This window comes from Limulus polyphemus, unplaced genomic scaffold (assembly GCF_000517525.1).
Source record: "Limulus polyphemus unplaced genomic scaffold, Limulus_polyphemus-2.1.2 Scaffold160, whole genome shotgun sequence".
Classification (NCBI taxonomy): Eukaryota; Metazoa; Arthropoda; class Merostomata; order Xiphosura; family Limulidae; genus Limulus; species Limulus polyphemus.
This window is the reverse complement of record NW_013665770.1, coordinates 682,003-688,710: the sequence shown is the minus strand read 5'-3', so window position 1 is coordinate 688,710 and position 6,708 is coordinate 682,003. Positions and strand designations below refer to the sequence as shown.

General features: G+C 28.8%; 1 pseudogene; it reads left to right on the top strand.

The window, feature by feature from the left end:
* Nucleotides 1-5,862, top strand: part of LOC106476906 — a 111,238-nt pseudogene extending 105,376 nt beyond the window's left edge.
* The last annotated feature ends 846 nt before the right edge of the window (nt 5,863-6,708 follow it).

The following is a 6,708-nucleotide window of genomic DNA, read 5'->3' as shown; positions in this document are numbered from 1 at the left end:
TTTTTTTTTTTTTTTTTTTTTTTTTTTTTAATACTGGGATAACATTTTCAAGTTAAATTCAAATAATTTGTTTTATTTATCTGATATATAAACTATCTATATGAACATTTAAATTTTTTTAAACCAATCTTGTAATGAACAAATTATATATGTTCAGTATTGTTTTTAGCTTTTTGTGTTTAATTAATTAATATTTCGAAATAAGTTGTACATTATTTTTACCATTTTATAGTTTATAAGTTCTGTTTATTTATTGATTGTGTCAATGATTTTTGAATTTTACATAATTCATCTCAGGAAAAGGTTCCATTTGTACCCAAACTTACCTCAAAAGGAGATACTCGTCATTTTGAATCTTGTGATGAGGGTGGCACTGGCTTTCAAAACCCATTGAGCAATGCATGAATTGAAGAATTTGGAAATTTTTTACATCACATTATTATTCCTTTTGTGATATAACAGGTTACATTTCACTTAGTTTTATTTATTAACAAAACTAGCTTTTTCTCTGCTTAAATAAACATGGCCAAAAGCAAAAACGTTGGACCTTTTCTGTTTCTGGCTCTTTAACTCCCATCTCTGCAGGTATATGTGAATTCTTATGCTGTTGGTGTAGGTTTTAATATCATAAGCTTTCTTAAAATGCAGCTTCTATTCCATAGAATCTGGTGTTGGGTATAAAAAATATTTTTCTTTGACTTGCATATTTGTAATTAAATATCTTGTCTTGAATTTTTGAGATAGATGTTTGGTTGTGTATATATTAATAGTAAGAAAGCCATGTAATAATTGAAACTGGATACTTACAATGCTAGGTGATTAACTTAGTTGCCTCTGAACATCTTTAGTGTCAGGTAAAATAAATTATTTATATAAATTTTATAATTAATTTGATTAATGCCATGAAAATAATCAGATTATTACAATTTCTGATTATTACAACTATCTAAGTAATAGAAATATAGCTATCATGATTTTTTAATCTTATTTTCAATTAATTCAAAGCTGTTCAGCTTAATTGGTTAGTTTCATGACTCATGAAAATAATTAAGTAGTCAGAATTAGCATTTCCAGTTATTACTATTTTCCATTATTCTAGATATCCAAGTCTTGTGAGAATAATCATTTAATTAAATGTAATCTATTGATGTGCTTAATGGTCAGTTGATTAGTAAGTTCTACTTAATGCCTAACTCTATTGCATGTACTTTGTTGCTGTTTAAAATTTCTTATTACAAAATTGTATTCATACTTACATGTATTTTTTTATAGTTTTAACAACAAATATACTACTATGAATGCAATAGAATAGCTAGAAATTAACCAGCACTGTCTGAACCTAAATAATGATGTTGGTCAGATATTTAACTTATTAATGCAAAACAGCAGATCTGTGCAAAATTTTAAAACACACAAAGCTTAAAAAGATTTAAACAAGTTAGTGAATGCTAGAAATATAAAGTCAGAACTTTAATCTTAATAAGAATTGTGTCATTAGAAGTTTATTTAATGTTTGAATGTTCACTAAATATAATTCAAAATTATTAATAGGAACACCTGGAAAATATATTGATGTTTTCTTTGAATTTGTTTTGAAATCAGTCCTATTGCTCAATAATTATTTTTTTTAAAGTAAAGCATCATAAATAGAAAAGACGAATGCAATTGTTTCAAAACTTTATGTAATTTGATCTAACACACACACAGTTACACTTATATAATATCACCATTGCAAGTATGGCAGAAGTAAAAAGGTTAAAAATATAAAACACACAACAGCTTACCCTGGCATTGAGAATAACAAGCTTTGAGTTCTCCTGTGTGGATGCTGTATTATTACTGATAGAACTGATCTGCCACCTACTGAGAAGGAATTTAATATTATTTAAAACTTCAGTGCTTTGACATCAGTTTTTTTGTAAACAAATGTATAATCATTCATTGTTATCAGGTTTATTTAATTTTGAAACAAAACAAAGTGTAAAAAAATGTACTTACAGTTTTTAAATAAGGGATGTTATTGAGATAAATGTTTTAATGAGGACAAACTTTGGCTAAGTATGTGATTCCTTATCTTCAGGTTGAAGCACCTTTTCTTCCTAAATGCAAAGGACCTGGCGACACAAGCAATTTTGATGAGTATGAAGAAGAAACACTGCACATATCAGCAACTGAAAAATGTGTCAAAGAGTTTGCTGACTTTTAAAATCGTCAAGTAGATTTTCTCCAATATACATATTGATATACAGGTAGTCTAGCAATTTGATGACAAACTTTAATATTAACTGTTGCATACTCTTCAGAGGAGAGAATAGTTCCTTATAAGTCAGCTCAGCTGTTGTAATATTTCAGTGTCCACTACCAGCAACCATAACAAGCACCTCAGGAAGTAATGCCAGAGAAACTTGAATATACAAAAAAAAGAAACTACAAGAATGTATGTGAATGAGATGGTACTTATTCTTTGCCAGACAGTGTTCTTAATCTCATTGTTTTTGTCACAATTTTGACTAGGATACAGCTAGTCACTTTAGTTAGAGAATAGGAAAGTGATCATCAAGTAAGAATTATTAGGTTTCTGAATGATGTGAATATGTAAAACATTTATCTTCTACTTTTTCAAATGTTCATCTGTTTTTTTATTAGGAGGCTCTACATTGATGCTCATATTAGTAAACTATCAACCACATCATTTACATTGATACTTATGTGTTTCAAAGTTTATGTGGTATACAATGACATATACCAAATCTTTCAGCTTTTCATTAGTCTTTAGAATGTAATTGGACCTACATTAAATAAGGAAATTCATAATTAAGAAGTATGTGCTTCAAAAAGACCTTGGTGAAGATTTTGGAGTAGTTAAAAATTAAATGATGGCATGTTAGTCTACAACTTGTTATCGAGTATTACTCGTGTTAGACTGGAGTAAACACTAAAATGTGTCAAACTATCAATAACTTTGATACAGTGCATTTGGCTTATGAGTGGTAATACCTTGAAATTTAACCATACAGAGTTACAATGCAATTTTATTGATAAATATAAGTGTCTAATTTTATCATTCTTTATGATTTGCAGACCCAAGCTTGCATTTCGTGTGTTAATGCTTTGAAGTTTATTATTGAATATTTATGATCAGAATTTTCGTTCTCCAGAATACCTATTCAGCAACATTGTACATAGTTGTTTCCAAATTGTTATTCACTTCATAATTTCTTATTAAACAAACAGATAAATAAAATAGTGATAATTGTCCTGCATATATTATCTTACTGTTGTTTGCCATTTTATGCCTGAAGTAATAACAAAACTCACATAAAACTGTTTTTTTCATTTACTAACATTGACTGCTATAGCCATAGTTGTGATAATGCTTGAACTAAATTTTCATGTGTATTTTTGATATTTTATTCTAAAAGTGATGTACAAACTGCTCTTAAGTGAATATTAAGTTGCCATTTTTTTAGGCTATATTATTTGAAATAATATATCTAACAATAGGTATCCATATATTGAGATTTCTACCTCTAATGTTCAATTTAAATGTTCACTTTTTTATTTCTTCTTAGATTAAAACGAAAATAATGACTAGATGCTGTTGACTGGTATGAAAAACATGTTCAGTGATTGATGGAACTCAATAATTCCTTTATTTTAGTATTTAAAAAATTAATTGTGTGAAATAAGTTATATGAATGTGCCATGTTAAGCTAGCTTAATATTTTAAATACAAAAATGTATTTATGGTCAACAAAATCTAATTAGAATGTAAAATATGTTTTCCCACTGAGCTTATATGATAGTAGAAAATTCTTTATATGTACAGTGTGTGATGTCTTGTTCATATATGAATAAGAATTAGTTTAGAGAAGTGAAAGAGTTTATTGATATTTATTTTAGGTTCTTAATAGCTAAAGATAGTTTAAAATTATTCGTTTCTACTGCTTACCAGGTCGTAACTTTAATTATTAATTTCAATAAAGATGGGTAAATACACAATACCTTGTAAAGTAATTTGCAATAAAAGTTTAAATCCACCTTAATGGAACAATATCAACTAGGAAACTAGTTTTTACATTTCACAAATCTTCTTCAGTCCAACATTTGTCTGTCCAAAAAAAACATTGAACTTAAGAGAACGTGAAATGTCAAAACTAGTTTACATTTAAACTTGGTATTGTTCCATTAGCGTGGATTTAAACTTTACTGATTTTAATGCATTAGATTAAAGAATATGATGGACTATTCTTCAGAAATGTAAATTTGTTGTTGGTACTCACACAGGTGCAAACGAAGTAGTCCATTTTAGTAAAGATAATGTAGTAATTATAACCTGTGTGTTTGTGTGTGGTCATACAGCAAATTGCTGTTGCTGGAATGTTACCATTTTAACTACCTAAGTTGTTTAAAAATGATGTGTTTAGTCTAGTCTTTCAAATGTGTGTTGGTCATTTGTACATAAAGTAAGTTGATGACAGACTTGTGAAATAGTCACCAACTTTCATTATGTTGAACCCTTTGTAATTGTATGTTTGTTAGTTTGTGTTAAAGAGTACTTCTTCTATTAAAAGTCATTAAATATCATAATTTCCTGCACCTATAAACTGGTTTTTTCATTGTTTTCTGAATGTTCAGTTTCCTTTTGAGAAACTAACCCATAGCCAAAGAAATCAAATACAAGTATAACACAGACTTGTTACTCTTTATTGAAAAGGTTAATTGAATATTTTTTCATTCAGAGTGTATGTGTACAGGTATTGTTAAATGTGTATTTTAAGGATTTTATTATTATCAGACATGAGCCAGACTTATTAATGGGATGGTATTCATGCTACACAATATCCCCAACATGTAGTCTAATTTTTATCAGTTTCAGATCAGTATGCACTTAATGTTTAGTCATACTAAACTAACTTATTGTATAATATAATTGAAAAGTTTAGTGTGAGTGTGTGTTAGCAATCTTTTTTTTTTTGAAATAATTAATAGGATTGAGAATAAATTTACTTTAAAGATTGGATGTCAGCTATTTATGCTATAAAAGTATCTAAATACAGACCTGTTCCTTAATAGATTATAAGAAACAAGCACTGCTATTTATACTCTAGTGGGCATATCTGGTTGATTAGATTTTTTATGTCAATTGGTGAAAGATTTTTTCTAAATATGAAATGAGTATAGAATTAAAAAAGTAATATCAAAAAATCACTACATCCTAACTGGATGCTTAAATGTTTTTAGATTAGTTTGTTAAAGGTTGTTCTTTGTTGTAGAAATCATACAAAGTAAGAGTGTTGAGGTGGACCTTTCAGAAACACTTAAGGTTATAGGGTTTTGTATTTTTGTCATAAATTGATATTTTGAGCATACTTGTTTTCCTAACATCATGAAGTAATGGATATCAATAAGCCTAATATTTGAAACCCTAGCCGGGAAGTAAGTATTTAACGATTAATACGTAGTGGTAAGCACAAATAGTAATTAAGTGTTATTTGCTGGTTCACATATACTGTGAATGGTACACACACAAAAGTAAATCTGTGATTGTAAAAGTAGTAATTTTGTTTTTTCCAAGTTAAAGTACTGATAGAAAAATCACTTTGGGATTACAATCAAACAAAAAAACATTAAAGTTCAAAGACACTGGATTTTTGTTTCAAACGATCAAATATACCACACTTAAAAGTTAGTACTACCAACACCTTCGTATGTAAAAGTACCAAGTAGAGATGAGATCTAAGAAGTTGAAATTTAAGTTGAAAGTAAATTAACAGATAAAACAAGTGGAAACAACTGTAATACATCTATCTGGAACTTAACTATGAATAAACACTTTGGATAAGTCAGCACTTTAAAAGACGTTATGTAGTTCTTGTTCTTGCTCCATAAGGCGAAGAGGGATCTGTGAACCTATCAAGGAACGAACGAACGAATGTTCATGCTCTATGCTCAAATGTTCATCAAGAGAAAGAAGATTTACTAGCTGTACTATTAAGTTTGAAAGCTGAGGTTCAAAGAAGCAAATTTTCCTATAACCATATTTATACAGGAAAAATAATTCGTATACACTGCAAAATAGTGCATGCTAGACCTGACCATGGTAATTCTATAGGGATTGGGAAATGAATCCCTAAAAGTTTAGTATTTATAGATTTCAAATGGAAAAATTCCCAGCATATACTTGGTAAAAGCGGAATATGTAGTGTATGGCAGCATGAAAATTATTAACAGATATTAATTTGCTCCCACCAGGCGTAGACGTTGGGGGTCTGATAGGCATTTGGTTTCACTGTTTATGAGATCTAACTACATACATGACAATAATTATGTTAGAATAGCAATATAGAAAGTAAAGTTCAAACGGATATACTTAAAAGGTATAGCAAAATATGATCAGTGATGGAAAAGCTGAAAAAAATCAGTTTTGCAACCTATAATTCTGTCTAACATTTTTAGTGAAACAGTCATCAAAGCACTGTAAAACAAGACAAAATACAGAGGGTTGAGTACATTAAATTTAAAGATTTTGAGTGTGCAAATTAACTAGTCGTATAATCACCACAGTTGATATAAAGCCGTGGTGAAATGGCATGTGTCAGAAATATATTTTGACATTGATTTGCGATTTTTGGATAGTGTGATGCCACTGAAAATTGATCGCTGTTGGGAACTGTATGTAACAGCTCTTCCAACGTAAGATATTAA